We start from the raw sequence: 19,086 nt of genomic DNA, 5'->3' as shown, positions 1-19,086 counted from the left end.
TAATGATAATTTTAGTAACTAACATCTTTTTGTTGTAAAATATTCGTCTATAATAATTTAGTAAAATAAGTATTTTTTTTTGTCTTTTTAAATAATTAATTCAATTTTGCTTCTCTCAATATTCACGTTCTCAACTAAATCCTTTTACTATTTAAGATTTTTTTTTTGTATTTTCTTTATTTGTTTTAATAATTTTATTAAATAGTAAGAGATATTCTTGTAACATATAAATTAATAAAATCAATAATAATTATTATAATCAACAATAATTTCTAACGCTATAAATACACAAAATAGTAATATATGATATAATCAATAATAATTCAATCACAAAAATGACAACAAACAATGAATATACACCATATTATTTCTAACGCTATAAAATTAATATTTTGCGAACATAATATCTTTCAGAAAACTTATTAGATAATTTGTATTATTGAATTCAAAATCTTACTTGATATAAAATTGAGTTTAGTATTACTTGAAGTAACAATTTGATAATATATAATAAAGTGAACTAGAATTGGTTGGTATCGATATTCAACTTTCCAATAGTTTCACATGATGGTATGTGATTAAATTTAATGAACTTGATTGCTTTTAATGAAGAGTTAATTTTCTATACCAGTGTTATTTATTATAAAATTTTGATAAACTAATATTAATTATAATATTAAGTATTATATTAATGCTTGTAAGTATTATATTAATGCTAATACTGAATGAATAAATTAATTACTTTCAAATATATTCATGAATAATAGTAATTAGAAGTAATGATTTCATAAATGCAAAGTTAATTTTATAACATTTCATTTTAACTAATAAATAAATATACAAATTAAAATAAATAAAAATTAAGTGATTAATTTACAAAAAGAAGAATTATTTACTACAAAAAAATAATAAAATTTATATTTAATTTTTCATATATTTAAAATAAAAATAATATTCATTCATGAATTAAAGGCAATACCTCACATGTAGAACCAAATTAACTATCTACAGACGGGTTTATATATTTATTTCGAGTTAAATATGTTTTTAGTCTCTTAACTTTCAATTAAAATTGGAATTAATTTCAAATATTATCATAAAGGACAATGATATTTTGACTACTCAATTTTGACAACTTTATCTTACAACATGATGTGTCATCTTCTAAGTGGTTTTGAAATATTAAGAATGAAAAAATGGAGAAATGGATAACCATTTAGAAAATGCTACCTAAGGTTGTAAGATAAAGTTGTTAAAATTTAGTAGTCAAAAAATCATTTTCCTATCAGGATAGGACAATATCATAAAACACGCTTGAAACATTAGATAAACTTAATAAAAATTGGTGAAAATGACTAAATTCACGCACTTCTAAAGGTGGAAGATTAAATTAGTTAAAAAAATTTAAAACCAAATATTATCATGAAACACTAGATAAACTTAATAAAATTTGGTTAAAAGGACTAAATTCATGCATTTCTAAAGATGAAAGACTAAATTGGTCAAAAATTTCAAAGAATGACTAATTCCAAATTTCACTGAAATTTGAGGGATCAAAAACATATTTAACCCTATTTAGTTCATATGGTGGTTATAGTGGTTTTAGATATATATGACTTTGGTCTTACACATATAAGGCATTTGACATTACTTTTAACCCAAAATCTTAAGGTTATTGGGTTATAGACCTTTCATTTTATATCGCGTTTAACTTTGTTTTTTCTATCCAATGTGAAACTTTGACTCACACTTGGACTATTCCTTAACAATCTCCCCTCAAGGACAATAAAGTTTATGAGTCTTTCATCTTATATAATGTTTAACTTTACTTTTTTATCAAATGTAAAACTTTGACTCACACTTGTACTATTTCTGACATCTACTTAGTTAATAATTTTGTCAAAGGTACAAATACTATATCTAATTTGAGAGCTAAGTATTTGTTTTTTCTTAACCTTTAATTTTTGAATATCAAAAGTCAATTTTATTCAAGTTTTTGAAAGTACTAAAACGAAATTTCAAATTTTAGTTACATGTAAGAAATTATTTATCATTTCACATAATTCTAATCAGTTACTTCATTTTCTTTTTTTCAAAAGACAAAGTTTATATGACATGTCCTACATATTTTAAATTTGAGGATCCCATTATACTTATAATATGAATCGAAAAAACGTGACTAAGATATAAGAAAAAAATAACTAAGATAACTCTCAATTTCACTTCACCCATATATGATCACAATCTCTAACATAATCATTGCACCATGATTACTAACATACCTTGTTACCATCTAATAAATCTTGTAACATCAATTCGTATGAAAATTATAAAAAAAAAATCACGTTTGCTTATAATAAAGAAGAAGAACATCATCAACAGAGAACATTCAAAAGAATATAAAGCAAAATTAAGATAGAGAACGCACCTTTTGGATTATGCAGCAGTGAAGAAACACTACCAATAAAGAACAAAGAGTCCAAAAGGAAGAGAGAAAATGTATATATAAAAGATGTTTCAAAAAAGTTTGTGAATTAAAAGAAAATAAAGGATGATTTAGTAAAATCTATCATTTTGCATTCATAAGTGAAACTTTTCCCTATATGAAGTGAAAATAAAACTTTTACCTTTTAATCATATAAGTTCAATTTTTATAAGTTGAGTATTTTTTTTTTAATTCTCAATCAAATAAAAATAACTAGAGATACTAATGAAAACAGGTGTACTATCGGCTTATGTTTACATTTTTTTATTATGGTATTTTATTTTAATAACTTAAAATGTCATATTTATATTAATTCATAAATTTATTTAAATGCATCATTGATATTATTATTTTCTTTATTTGATGCGTGTAATCTATAATTTGAATGAAAAGAGAAATATAAATTACTAATTTTGTAAGGAAGTAAAAGAAAAGAAAATAAGATTAACTTTATTTTTCTAGAATAGTTGAAAAGTGTGTAGTTATCATCTGGCTTAGTTTATATAACTTTTTTTCTTCATGTATGCATTCCATATATAACATAACTCGAAATGTAAAATTATAATTTTACCTTTAATTATTTTAAAATTAATTATTTTATAAATAATTTATTTTTAAACATTATTTTAAAAATTTCTTTTGTCTTAAATTATTATTTAAAAAATGTGACACATTTTATTTTTTTAATTTTACATTTAATAATTATTTTAAAAATTAATTATATATTTATTATTAATCTTAACTTAAATTTTTAAAAAATAAAAAAATCAAATCATTGTCGCGCGCGCCTGTGTGTTCATATATATATATATATATATATATTATGCACACACATTATAAATAGTTTTGATGATTAAATTTTAATTTTGGTCTCTCTTCTATTTTTTAGTCTTTATCTTTTAAAATTTACAATTTTGATTCCATCTTCAATTTTTAAAAAATTACATTTTAATTTAATTAAATGTTATACCTGACTAATATATTTAAAATACCATTGAGAAATAATATAATTAATTAAAATATAAAAAATAATTAAATTATTTAATGTGATTATTAAATATATAATTAAAGCATCTAATTACAATTATTATTTATAATATATATTGTATTGTTAATTAAATATAATTACTAAATTATTGAATAATATACATTTGAGAAAACAGATTATTAATGATCTACGACTTCTTTTTAAAAGTCAATATTATATAAAGGTGCATCCACATTTATAGTAAAATTTACATAATTCTTTTATATAAATGAAGAAACTCAAATCACAGTGCGAAGGGAATACTTTAATTGATTGGATTTAGAGGAAGCCTTGTCCCTAAAGTATTGAAACTGGGCTAATTTGGTCACCACACAAGTTCCTTTTTTTTATCCTTGAATTTATTAAATATTATGTATTATATATGATTTACAATTCTTAATTATGTGATTTTTATTTTTATATACCATGTTTTGTTAAATATATAAATAAATTATAAAAGTTATTTTTTACTGTAAAAAATAATTATTTCAATTTAAGGTGTATTAACATGTTTAACTCACTAACCATTAAACAGATATTTTTAAGACTAAATGATAGATAAGCTAGACATGACTGAATTTTAAGATGGACTAAATCGAATTAATCTCTTTTCAAAGGATTCTTGTCCCTTTGCAAGGGTTAGTGAAACTAACTGTCTTAAAGCAAATTTGTAGTGAGAGTTATATTAAAGTAACTGTATATTTTAAAATGTACAATTAATGAATTCAATGTAATTATTAAATATATGATTAATTATTTTTTTGCAATTATTATATAAGTTATATTCATTTTAATTAATAAACATGAATCAAACAAAAATTATTAAGTGATATTTAATTTATAATTTATTAGTTTAGGTATCAAAAGTTTTAAAACTTAAATATATTAATGTTAGTAAAAGTGAACTTTTATTTTTATTTTTTATTTCTTTAAAATTTGAAATAATTAATTTTATTTTTATAAAAATCTCAATTATAATGTCCTATAAATATATTAATTAGTACTATAAGAAAAATATATAGAGGAATCTACCCTATATAAGCATATAAATAATATATTTATGACTTCATATCGTAAAATCCTTACAAGAATACATATAATAAATTAGGACAAGTCGTCATTATCTATTTTTACCGTTTTTTAGAAATATAAAAAATTATATTTTATTAAGACTATTTTACTTATATAATAGTTATGAAATGGTAGTCAAATATTTTCAAGTTACCCTTCTTCAATAAATTATTATATTATTAAGACTATGATATTTTGACAATTTTTTTTTACAAAATTTACTTTTCAACGTACTAAACATTTTTCTTCTTTTTCTAAGTCACATAAAATCTTTCATTCATCTATTAGAGTGTTGTGACTTGTGTATTATCAAAAGTTTGTTAACAAAACTTTGTTAAAATATAATTCTCCGTATATTATTATGTAGCATCACCTCAGTCACTTTTTTATTTTCATCTCCCTTTTTTTGTTTAGTTGATTCTTTATATCTCATTTCTTTTATAATATAGTCACACCTTTTGATAGCTTACAAACTTAAAAATATTTATATTCGATCATATCTTTAAATAGAAGAAATTTTTATTTATTTTATAAATTATTTTTTCTTATTTTCCTTATGATATTGTCATCAATATTTGTGGGATCGATCGAGAAAAATATTCTCCCAACAACTTCTTTTATCATATAGTGCAATTCTTGTGACGTTGGGATATATTGTTCCAAAATCATAAGTGTGAAATCAAACTTTATGCACCACACGTTTCTCTTTATGCACTTCATTTTCGTGTGTAGTTTTTCTCATTACACCCACATAGTCACTTATGCACTTCCATTTTCTATTTTCAATTTTACTAATTTCTAATTAAATCTCATATTTCAATCACATAATTTTCTAAAATAATAAAAGTATTTTAAATTAAAAAAAAATTTAAAAAAATTGATAAAAATAAGAATAAATGAAAATTTAAAATTATCTTATTTATTTTTTCTTTTAGTGTCTAATCGACCGCTCGCATCGCATGATACTTCTTCTTCAAAATACAAAAATTATAAAAATAATTTTGGTGTCTAATCGACTGCTCACATCCCACGACACTCTTTTTGAAAATAAGAAATCATATAAATGTTTTGATGTCTAATCGACCGCTCGCGTCGCACGGTACTCATTTTTAAAAATAAAATATGAGAAATGTTTTTGGTGTCAACTCAGCCGACACGTCGCATGACATTCATTTTACAAAAATGTCAAAAGACAACTTCCAAAAATTAAAAAATTTGATCCATCTTTTTTTGAAAAGAACTACGTATGATCTCTCATTTTTTAATGAGAATACGTATGACTAAGCGTCCTTTTCACTGAAAAAAATATATTTGTTCAATTTATTTTCTTTTTTTTTGGAAAAATAAATATTATAAAATAAATACATATATTTTGCAAGTTTAATTAAAGGTACCGTCTTTTGACGGGCGTTGTAGAGTGCTAATAACTTCCCTGTATGTAAGCGACTCCCGGGCCCTAAATTTGATTTTCGTAGACTTTATTTTATTTTTATGGTTTTTCGCAATAAACTATGGTGACGACTTTAAATCTTGTTTTTCTAAATGAATTTTTTTTTTAGTTCGTCATCCCGTCACGATTTAGGTTGCAACAAAAATTACATATGTGAAATCACTTATTGATATGTGTTTTAGTTTTAAGAGAAGTAGACTTAATTTTAAGAGAAGTATAGGAGAACATTAGGAGATGTGAAATTACTTATTGATATGTGTTTTAGTTTTAAGAGAAGTAGACTTAATTTTAAGATTAAGAGAAGTATAGGAGAATATGAGAGTATTTTAAATTAGAAGGTTAGAACTTATTTTTGATTAGTTTAAAGAGTTGGAGAATTTAAGGAGGAAATAAGTAGGTTAGAACTTACTTGATTATTACTCGTAAAACTAGCTTTCAGTTTGTTAAAATTAAAAATAAAACTAATTATAATTTAAAAAGACTTGAATTCTCTTTCAAACCTATAACTTTGTCGAATTTTAATTATAGAGTTAGTTTTTCAAATTTTTTTAATGAGAGTTCATTAATATATCACTTACTTGCTGATAAAAGATGTTATATGTTTATAAATAGTATATCATTAATTAATTCTTTTTACAATATATTAATTTGTTAAATTCAACAAAAACTTTATTATTTTAATGAATATCTTAATATTTTTCATTAAATATGGACATAAGCCCTGTGGGAAAGCAACTGTACGCGGAACACGGATTTGTATAGATGTACGAAATAAAAAAAATTATGCTTTACTCTTATTACTTCTCTATGCACCAAGAACAAACTTATATTAATTAAGTTTAAACACCTTATTATTTATTTCTTAAATTTAATTTATATTTTGTAATTTTCATAGTTGAAAATACTTGCTTTAGTCACTGAATATTCAGGTATATCTTTATATTCATCCAAAATATTAAAGTTCGAAGGAAAAAACTAAAAAGAAAATTTATAAATTAAAATATCAATTTTAGATTAATAAAATATAATGAAATAAAATAAATTTAATTAATTTTTGAGTAAATTTTATTTATTTTTAACTAATTTTTATATTTCTCAATTAAATAATTTTTTTTTTCATTATTACGAAGATATAATTGCTATCTTATTCTATTGAGGTCCCAGGACACTTGTTGAGAGGTCCCTGGTCACTTACTTAGAGGTCCTTGATCACTTGTTGAGAAGTCCTTGATCACTTGTTGAGAAGTCTCTGATCACGTGTTAAGAGGTCCATGGTCACTCGTTGAGAGGTCCCTGGTCACTTGTTGAGAGGTCCTTGTTCACTGTTGAGAGGTCCCTGATCACTTGCTTAGAGATCTCTGGTCACTTGCTACAAGGTTCCTGGTGTTTTTGATCACTTGCTGAGAGGTTTATAGTCACCTCTTGAGACGTCCATGGACACTTGCTGAGAGGTCCCTAGGCACTTGTTGAGAGGTCCCTGGTCACTTGTTGAGAGGTCTCTGGTCACTTGCTGAGAGGTCTCTGGTCACTTGCTGAGAGGTCTCTGGTATTTGATTAGAGGTCATTGGTCACTTGCTGAGAGGTTGTTGGTCACTTATTGAGAGGTCCATGGACAATTGTTGAGAGGTCCCTAGACACTTGCTGAGAGGTCCCTGGTCACCTGTATAGAGGTCCCTGGACACTTGTTGAGAGACAGTGATGGATCTTCGGCCAATATTTTGGGGATGCCAAAATTTTGGTTAAATTACTCTTTTGGTCAATTTTTTCATCCAAAAAATTGAAGTTGGTCCTCTATATTTTTAGTCTTAATTTGGTCCCAATTTTTTAAAAATTGATGCAATTTAATCCTTTTTGTTAAATTTCTTGAAGTGGAGCAAAGATTTTTCATCAAAATTGACATTAGGATTATATCAATTACTCCAACAAAAGAAACCGTCCTTATTCACAACTTCAATTTTGATGAAAAAAACTTAATCTGATTCAAGAAATTTAACAAAAGAAGGGCCAAATTGCATTATTTTTTCAAAAATCGGGACCAAATTGAGACTAAAAAAAGTGGAGGACCAACTTGATATTTTGAAAAAAAAAAAACCAAAAGAGTAATCCCAAAATTTTTATATTAACTAGTAAAAACATTGTATTTACTTTTTATGATAATAAAAAATAATAAAATTATAATTATTGTTATTATTATAATTACAAAGTTAAATATAAATAATTTTTATAATTTTACTATAATTAATTTTCATTTATAATGATTAAGTTTAAAAATAATCAAATAAAAAAAGGCTAAATTAAACAAATGATCATTAAAAGATAATATTAATAAAATAATTATTTTTATTTCAAAAATATTTATAAGGTAAAATGGAAAAATAGATGTGAAAAAAAATGTCCTTATATATATAAATATAGATGTATAAAATTAAAAAATAATCATACATAAAATATATTAAAAATATTAAAATTTTAAAAAATATATATAAAATTATATAAACATAAAAAAATTTGGGGGGGCCATGGCCCCCTTGGTCATAGCAAAGGTCCACAATGCTGAGAGGTCCATGGTTACTTGCTGAGAGGTCATTGGTTACTTGTTGAGAGGTCCCTGGTATCAACTAAGAGGTCACTTGTCTCAATTGAGAGGTCTCTTGTCACTTGCTGAAAGGTCACTTGTCACTTGTTGTGGGATCCCTCGTCTCCGTTGAGAGAAAGTTCCTGACCACTTACTGAGAGTTCCGTGATCTCTAGAGGTCCTTGTTCACCATAAATTTAATTACCAAACAATTTTAACTTGTCATTAGAGTCTCACTAACCCAACTTGGACCCAATTAATTTTCAAACTTAGTTTTTCTAATAAGAATTACATTATTTTAATCATTGATTACTTTTGTAATGAATTATTATTATTATTATTGTTATTATAACTTATTTTTGTTTGAGTAACGAGTTGAAATGCCAATGTAAACAATTTGTTTGAATGTAAAAAAAATAATTGCATAAAACAATTGTATGTATGAAATAGATATAGATATATATATTTTTAAATTATAATTTTTCAAGTGCAAAGAAAATTTTCGTTTCATAAATTTAAAATTTTATTTTACAAACATCTTTGTATATGTTTTTTTTCTTATTTCTTTCTAAAAAACAAAATCTTAGTAGTATAACCGTCACAAAGTTGCTTTTAATATGTATACCTATTTTAACATTACATGAGGTGTAATCTTTCATATGTACTTGAGGAACCTCCGCGATAGAAGTCATTCGAGATATTTGAAGAATTTTCAGAAAATTAAATTCGTGGATAATTTATATTCATATATATTAAAAATATAGATAATCTTCTATTATAATATGTGGCGGACCTTAGAAGGTGTTTAGAGATACATGGCCTCCCAAGATTTTTTTATTTTTTTAAAATATTTTTAAATATTTTTAGATTTATTTTATTTTTTTATAATATTTAATATTAATAAATAATAAAATTAAAAATTAAACATAATAAATTCATTTATTACTCTTGCATATCTTTTTTTTTTTTGTTTTTATCCGTTCTCTTTCAAGATAAACAAAAGTAACTATCTCCTTTCTCTTTATAGGAAAATATTAGTTGGATATTTAATTGTTTTTTTTCATCATATGAGTTTTTTGTATATTTATTTTTTTATGAATATAAAAAGAAAAGTTATATACTATATGTTTTTTCATAACCATTTCTTAAATGTTACATGATTATCATTTTTTTAGTAATTACGTCTCTCAAATTTTGATAAATTATTTTTTAAATAGTCTTAATTTTTTAAAATAAGTATATTAATGAAAAATAAAATAATAGATTCATTTGTTTTAAATTGATAGAATGGAAGATACCTTGAAGATGAAAACAATACAAATTTACTTCTTCACCTTTTTCAAACATGATACTAAGAATTCAATTGTTAAATTAGATAATCAATTTTTAAGATTCAAATAATTATAACGGAGAAGTTTTATACTAATTCTTTTGAATTATAGACATAATATTTCATATTAATTATTAGAAACTTATTATAAAAAAGCATTCTAAAATATGAGAATATACAAAAAAGAAATGAAATTAGAAAAAATTATTTAAAATGAATTTCATATCAAATATAATTTCAAAACTATACATTTAAAAAAAATATATATATATATATATATATATATATATATATATATATATATTTTATTATATTGATAATAATAATTAAATATATAAAATTTGAATATATTACTTTCGTTTTTTCAAATTAAATTATATATATATATATATATTATATTATATTAGTAATAATAATTAAATATAAAATTTGAATATATTATTTTGATTTCTTCAAATTTTTTATGAAAATTTGTCACTTATTTTAACATAGAACTCATAATATTATATATATATATATATATATATATATATATATATATATATATATATATTTATTTATAATATTTCATAAACAATTATATATTATTTATTTAATAATCCGATGTTATTGTATATTACGTGCTGATACATTGACACATCAATTTATTAAGCTGTAACAAGTATGAGTAATGTTTTCATTAACAATATTATTGTAATGATTAACACAGATTAGACTAATTATTTTAGACAGTTATTTTCAAGTCAATTCCCGCTAATAATATTTTAACACACATTCTCAACCGAACAATATAGGATAAGAATAAAATAGTCATAAAAATAAATAAATATATATATATATATATATATATATATATATATATAAAAGTAAAAATAGTTAAAAATAAAATTAAATGTGTCCAAAAAAGTTTTGTAAAATTTTGTATTAAGTATCATTACTCATTATTTTATTACTATCCGATTAATAAGGCTTCTCTTTGAAATATCAATTATTCCCACACTTATGAGGACTTTATATCTTTTTCGGATTAATATCCAATAAAATTTTACATCTACTTTATATTTAGTTTTATTTTTTATTTTTTATAAATACAAAATTATACTTTTTTTAATACTATATTATTCATGAAATAGGATTGTCAAGTGTAAAAAAAAAATCAATTTCCTTTTTTTCCGCTATTTGTATCAAATGAAGTATTAAAGCGGGTATACATGTTTTATTTTTATAACTCAAAAATTATTATTTTTTGAAAGGAATACAAACATCGTTCTAGTTATGTTGGATGGTGTTTGAGTGTTGCTTGTGAGGATGACTAATGAACTTGTTAGCATGAATATTATTTGAATCTATTTTATTAATATCTGAAAAAGTAAAGGGAAGAGTAAAGTCACCATTATATATATACTCATGTTTTATGGAACGATGACGAAATTTGTATATTTATTAAATATGAAATAAAGAGATGAAAGTAAATTTTTACTTTAAAAATATGAACATACATCGAGTGATCGAAGACTCGAATAAATCAATTTTAAAAGAATTAATGATAGGATAATCTGTAAAAAAAAAAAGAGAGTTGAGTTATTTTTGACGTTTCCGGGGCATTTTCAAGAATAAAAATATACCATTAACTATTTTTAAAATGGATTTTTATATTAGTCATTCAAACTCCACTGAATTCACTAAATTCTTTTAATTATTGTTATTGAGAGCACTCACTAGTAAGTGTCTTGCGGTTACAATAAAATGGCAATAATTAAAAAAAAAAAAAGTATACAATATTTACGGTCGGTTTAAACTTTACCTATATTATACTTTATAACATTCATTTTATAGGGCTTTTGAATTTCAGGTTTCTTGCACTCACCCTTCTTTCTCTCCCTTTCCTTTTTCTCCATCTCTTCATCAATCTTCATTCGCTCCTCAAAACAGGAACACTGAATCGTGATTCCCGATATAGGTTCGACACAAAACTCCAATCCACCGATTCTTTCCGCCGTCGCCACCACGTGCGTCACCTCCGTCACCACCTGGTATATTCGTTTTCTTTTTGTTTTCTCCATATTCCACATATCCGTTACCGTAATCTTTCGCAAATGAGAGTGTTATTTCTGAAAGAAAATGCAAGAGGCAGTCTTGGAGGGAGTACCTACGGGTGAGTGTTGTTCTTGCTGTTCTTGCTTTAAAAGAAACCTCATTGGTGTGCTTTTACCTCTGTGTATGTTAATGTATTATCTACATTATGTTATTATATTAATTGATTGGTTGGGAAAATTTTCATTGATTTTCTTTTTCTTTATTTGGAAGTTTATAAAATGGGACATTATTATGTAACCTTTCTTTGTTGAGATGCTTATTTCTTTATCAAACATTGTCTGATTATTTATGATAAGTGTTGCTATGGTGTTAATGTGACAATGTTCAGTTAACAACCTCTTGGACATACATTAACTTATTTCCTTTGATGAAAAACGAATCCTTTGGCTGTTGAAATAACCAGGACCAAGGGTGACACTCTTCTCCAAATGAAATTTGCTTACAACCATTTGGCTCCCCTCTTTCTGATGTTGCTACAGTGGATGGATTTTTCTTGTACATGCTTATTACTCAGATATCTTGACATCTTTCACATAGACATAGTTGTATACAAGGTAAACACCTATTCTTGAAGGTTAAACTATATATTTGTTTGGTTGCTATAGTTGTCTCTATTTAAAGTTTTAGTTCTCTTCCGAAAAAATTGTCAATTTAGTTCATAAACATACAATGAAGTTAAATTTTGGTCTCTGGTGCTAATACCACATAGAAGAGTTTCTAGTAGTGTAAACTGTAAAACCGCTATAAAACTTTCTGATGGTGGTAAAGCGCAACTAAAATTTACTAATAATTTGGACAGACACTGAAGCTGCTTTCGATTCCACAAATTTTGTTTTGTTTTGGTACAACATTCTATTATTCTATCATTTCTTTACAAATGACCCATGTTTTTCATTTGTTATTGTTGTTTCTCTTCTGTTTTTTTTTTTACCAAAGGTACACATATGGTAGATCAAATATGACTTCTCATAGAAGGAAGGCAACCATCAGGAAGTTCTAAGGTGCGTGAATCTTAGAAAGCAACTTTTAGTTCTTTCGGTCTGAAAAAAAAAATGCTTACTTTTGCTTTTACTAAAAATTTCTCACTGTTTTCTGGTCAATAAATGAATTGTAGCTGTTATTCTTTTTATAGTGTTTTTTTTTAATTCTTTTCATAAAATAGTAGTACCAAACCAAACTAGTGTATAACAAATAATTTCCCTACGTCATTCTACAAAAACTTGTCCAATGGTTCAGAAATCACTATATATGACACACTATTCTGTCTATATGGGAAATAATTATTAGGAAGAGGATCAACCTCCAGCAGCTGTAGCTTGATTATGTTCATTAATAATTATGGTCATTATGCTCACACATTCATACTCTTTTGTTTGCCTTCCATTATTTTGTTTCACAAGTGAACGGTTTTTTGGGCCAAAGTAGAAAATTTTCGGATTATAATTTAACTTCATATTTATTTATTTTGCGAATATGGGCAAGGTGCTCATTTTAAGTGTAATTGGTAGAATACAATTAGAGTTTTTGCTTATGTTTAAAATTTTTGTATGAGTATATCAAAGTTGCCCCTCATAATATATGCTGAATTTTTAGTGTAAGATTTTTGATAAATTAGTTATGAATTTTTGAACTTAGGATTGTGTTATTGAGAATAATCATTGTGGTGAGAGGAATAAAAAAAAAGGGAAACAAATAATTGTATTCTTCAGGTACGTTAATTTTTAAAACATGTTTATGTTTCTATATAATTGTTTGATGTTAATATTATGTTGCTTCCATCAATTTAACGAGATGATAAATATTTATTACATTGTTAGAAATTTTTTGAATTATTCATTCTAATTTATTGACTTTCTAACTCTTTATTTGGGTTTATTAATATAGCATTTCCAATAACTTGAGATGGTATAGTGCCTCCAATTTTTAAAGTTCTTTAACTTTGTTTGATATTGTGTCTCCAATATTTGAAAACCCTATAAAATTGCATTTATTCCCAATGCATATTTTAAATGTTTATATTTGATTTTGTTTCTCATAATTTCTATTTAAAAATTAATTATATATTTATTATTGATCTTAACTTAAATTTTTGAAAAATTAAAATATCAAAACAAACATTATCGTGCATATGTGTTCGTTAGTATATATATATATATATATATATATATTTATTTATTTATTTATTATGCACACACATTATAAATAGTTTTGATGATTAAATTTTAATTTTGGTCTCTCTTTTATTTTTTAGTCTTTATTTTTTAAAATTTACAATTTTGATTCATTCTTCAATTTTAAGAAAATTACATTTTAATTTAATTAAATGTTATACCTGACTAATATATTTAAAATACCATTGAGAAATAATATAATTAATTAAAATATAAAAAATAATTAAATTATTTAATGTGATTATTAAATATATAATTAAAGCATCTAATTACAATTATTATTTATAATATATATTGTATTTTTAATTAAATATAATTACTAAATTATTGAATAATATACATTTGAGAAAACAGATTATTAATGATCTACGACTTCTTTTTAAAAGTCAATATTATATAAAGGTGCATCCACATTTATAGTAAAATTTACATAATTCTTTTATATAAATGAAGAAACTCAAATCACAGAGGGAAGGAAAGACTTTAATTGATTGGATTTAGAGGAAGCCTTGTCCCTAAAGTAGTGAAACTAGGCTAATTTGGTCACCACAAGTTCCGTTTTTTTTATCCTTGAATTCATCAAATACTATGTATTATATATGATTTACAATTCTTAATCATGTAGTTTTTATTTTTATATACCATGTTTTGTTAAATATATAAATAAATTATAAAATTGATTTTTTATTGTAAATTTTGAGAAAATTTTGATGCCGTGTTATTCATGTAGTGTTATTGCTTTTGAGTTACCTCTTATTATTCAAACTGTTGATGAACTCTTTAGCTATCTTTTGATGCGTTGTTGGCCCAAAGTGGAATGATTCTAGATTATAATCTTACTTCATATTTATTCATTTTGTAAGTATGAGTTACAAGTGCATTCTAAATGTAATTGACAGTTTTTTATTGTTTTTGAAAATTTAGGATAACTATATCTAAGGTATCTCTGTAATCTGGTAATATGATATTTTTGTCCAATGAGGGATAAAACGTTGGTTTTGACCTCTTTACTGAATTTACTGAATTCAATTTATTTTTTCTATCTAGTTTAATTGAGTTGAGATTGTACTTCAACTTTTGATATTTGGTATTGGTTAGAAAGTCAAATGAAATTCGGTTAGGTGGGTATCTAAGTTTTCCCTTTGAAATGTTTCATCAAACTTTTGGTATTGATCACGGGTAACTGTTGTTCCTTTAATTTTGAAAGTCCAATAATTTGAGATGGTATAGTGTCTCTAATTTTTAAAGTCTTTTAACTTTGTTTGATATTGTGCCTCCAATATTTGAAAACCTTATAAAATTGCTTTTATTCCCAATGCATATTTCAGATGTTTATCTCGGCCCAACCGTGGAGGATAGATGGTTGGGATCATCTCGGCCCAAGCAGGGTCCGGTTTCGCCTTGGCTCAGTTGCTGGGGTGCCCCATTTTTCAGGTACAACAAAACATAGAGCGCAAAAGGGACATGGGAAGGCAAAGAAGGCTGGATATATCTCAGCCCTTTTGGTCATGTATATCCCGGCCTAATAGTGTGATGGATGGAAAATGGGACCATTTTGCAGAGGTACAGAGGAGCAGCGCGCAAACTCATTAAGTAAAGAAAGAACTAATCCTTGACAGGGTACAAACGAACAAATCTCAGCAAAAAAGGAAAGAGTTGATGTTTGTCGACGTACATTCAAACAAATCTCAGCCAAAAAGGAAAGAGTTGATGTTGGGCGAAGTATAGACGAACAAATCTTAGCCAAAAAGGAAAGAGTTGATCTTTGACAAAATGCAGGCCAGGCACATAATCTCAGTCAATAAGAAAAGAATCGACGCGTACAACCTTAGTCAGAAAGGTAAGAGTTGATCCTCGAATACAAACGGCCCGCAAATAATAATAACAGGTTCATCAAGAGATTATTATAAATTATGGTTTAGTGAACACGTAAAGGTATGTTTTCTCACTTAACTACATACACCTCATATCAAATCACTATTTGACTTGAGTGTCAAAGTGACTACAGGTAACCCCACCCTTAGAGTTCATACAGCAAGCAGATCTAAGAGAAGTCCAGAGAGGAATAGAAGGAGCTTTGACACAGAGAGGGTTCTTAAAATCGTCTAGTTTCGTACTAAAATAGTACCAATCATATACAATAAAAATAATAATAACAATAATAACAATAATAATATTAATAATATTATTATAATAATAATATTATTATTAATAATAATAACAATAATAATAATATTAATATTAATAATATTAATATTAATATTAATATTAATATTAATAATAATAGTGATAATAATAGCATAATAATAACAATAGTAAGAATAATTAGAGCTGTCAAAACGGATAACCTGACCCAACTCGGCTCGGTCCACGACGTGTTGGCCATATAGTGGGTCAACCCAACCTGGCTCACTTATTAACGAGGCAACAAAATTAGAACCCGACTCAACCCACCACGGGTTGGCTCACTGACTCACTTATTTAAAAAAAAAAGCACAATTTTTTTCTTCAATCTCAAGAAAACTAAATTATAATTTCGATTAAAATCTAAATAAATTTCAATACAATCCAAATAAAATCCCAAATTATGTTAAACTTCAAATACAAACCAAAATCACAAAAATATAAATTACTATCTAACATCAAATCATACTTGTCACTTATCAAACTATAGTATTAGAATCTTGAATGAATAAAATATAAAGTAAAAGTAAAGAAAAAAGATGAAAGATAGAAATTACAACCATGAAAATGATGAACAATCAAATAATGTGAAATTTGAAAAAAGCAGATTCAAGGTGATAACCACAAACAAAAAGATACAATGATAAATTAAAAAGAATAACATTTAAGTTTAAGTTTTATTTTTTTAATATTATATTATATTATGCATATATAATATATTTAATGTATACGTATATAATATATATAATATATACATATAATATATATAATATATACATATAATATATATAATATATACATATAATATATATATATATATATAATATATACATATATAATATATACATATATAATATATATACATATATATATATATATATATATATTAATTTAATATTTAAAATTTATTGGCGGGTTTGTGAGCCATTCCGGCTCATCACGGTTTCAACCCGAATGAGTCGGGTTCTTAGTGGGTTGGGTTCATTTTTAACTTGTACTGAAATTTATAATTTATTTTTCTATCCAACCCGACCTGAACCTGTGATGAGTCGAGTTAGCTCGCGGGTTATAATTCATTTTGATGACTCTAAAAATAATAATAGTAATAATGATAATAGTATAATAATAGTGATAACAATAGTGATAGTAATAATAATAACCGTAATAGTAATAACAATAGTAATAGTAATAATAATAACCATAATAGTAATAACAATAGTAATAGTAATAGTAATAGTGATAATAATAATAATATAATAATAAAATAATAATAATAATGGTGATAATAATAATAATAATAATAATAATAATAATAATAGTGACAGTGATAGTAGTGATAGTAGTAATAATAATGATAATTCTATAGTAATAGTGATAATAATAATAATATATGTTTATAATTATTTATTGTTACATTTATAATTATATATGTTTTTTTTTTAATTTTATCCTCTTATTACTACTTTTAAAATTTAAATAATTTATAAATATTTAAAAAATGCAAATAACATATGTATTTAAGTTAGTAATAATAATTATAATAATTGTAATAATAATAAATAATAATTATAGTAGTAATAATCATAATAATAATAATAATAATAATAATTGTAATAATATATATAATAATCTGAATGACAATTTAGGAAGGTAGTATAACATTTTAAATGTAATTAGAAAGATATATTAGAAGTAGCAAATGACATAGGAAATAATTAGTTAAAATTAGTTTTAAAATAAGTTTATATTGAATCACTTCTTTATAGTGTTAATAACATATTATTAAAATAATATTAGATAATAAATAAATTTATCTATGATAATATTTTTAAAATGTTACGATATTACTGAAAATAGTATTTATATTAACACTTTTAAAAAAATATAACTATAATATAGATACAGTAACATTTTTAATAAATATAACTACAAAAATGTTACTACAAATAATAAATCCTCTAATAACAAAACTTATATCAAAAATTGATTTAAAATTGAAATAATACAAAGGGTGAAATTCTTTTACAAATTTTAATACGGGTTAATTTTTTACCTGACTCATCTAGAATTCAACTCATATGGGTTGAATCCGTGGTGAACTAGGTTGGCTCATCGATCCGCAGATAAAAAGGTCACATAAGTATTTTTTATTAAGTAGAGTTTTACATTTGGGTTATGTTAGTTTTTTTTTTTTTAACTAACACAAATAATTTGTATTTTTTTTTATTTTGGTTTGTATTTGGATTGTATTAAAGTTTATTTAGATTTTAATTAGAATTATAATTTAGTTTTGAGAAAACAAAATAAAAAAATTATATTTTATTTAATTAAGTGAACCCATGAACTAACCCTTTTAACCTACCAATACGTGGTGGACTGGACCAGATTCAAATTTTTTTCTCGCTAAAAAGAGAATCGAATTAGATTAACTCATTAAATCATCAACCTGTAATAAATCGGAGCTTGATCGGAATAAATTAGTCGTTTTGAGAAGTATATGTGCGATTTTTACATTCTTCCGATTGTAATTGTGGTTTTTGTCGTAAAATAATATTTTCTTTTTATCACGTCTAATAAATGTTAGAAACATGAATTCCATTTGCACCTTGAAGGATGAGTTTCATCACTTCCTAAATAAGTTATAACAATTAGATTTTTTTTTTCCATTTTTTCTCTTTTTCTCTTATCCTTATTTC

General features: G+C 24.3%; 1 long non-coding RNA gene across 1 annotated transcript; it reads left to right on the top strand.

Moving 5' to 3' along the window:
* The first annotated feature begins 11,793 nt into the window (after positions 1-11,793).
* On the top strand, positions 11,794-16,291 carry LOC114189233 (uncharacterized). The gene is made up of 4 exons (XR_003605582.2): positions 11,794-12,093; positions 12,439-12,589; positions 12,972-13,036; positions 15,535-16,291. It is a non-coding gene; the product is annotated as an uncharacterized LOC114189233 (long non-coding RNA).
* The last annotated feature ends 2,795 nt before the right edge of the window (positions 16,292-19,086 follow it).

Source organism: Vigna unguiculata, chromosome 6, assembly GCF_037176805.1.
Source record: "Vigna unguiculata cultivar grain cowpea cultivar isolate G323 ecotype 2 chromosome 6, ASM3717680v1, whole genome shotgun sequence".
Classification (NCBI taxonomy): Eukaryota; Viridiplantae; Streptophyta; class Magnoliopsida; order Fabales; family Fabaceae; genus Vigna; species Vigna unguiculata.
The sequence above is the reverse complement of the archived record's forward strand: the minus strand, read 5'-3'. Positions and strand labels throughout refer to the sequence as shown.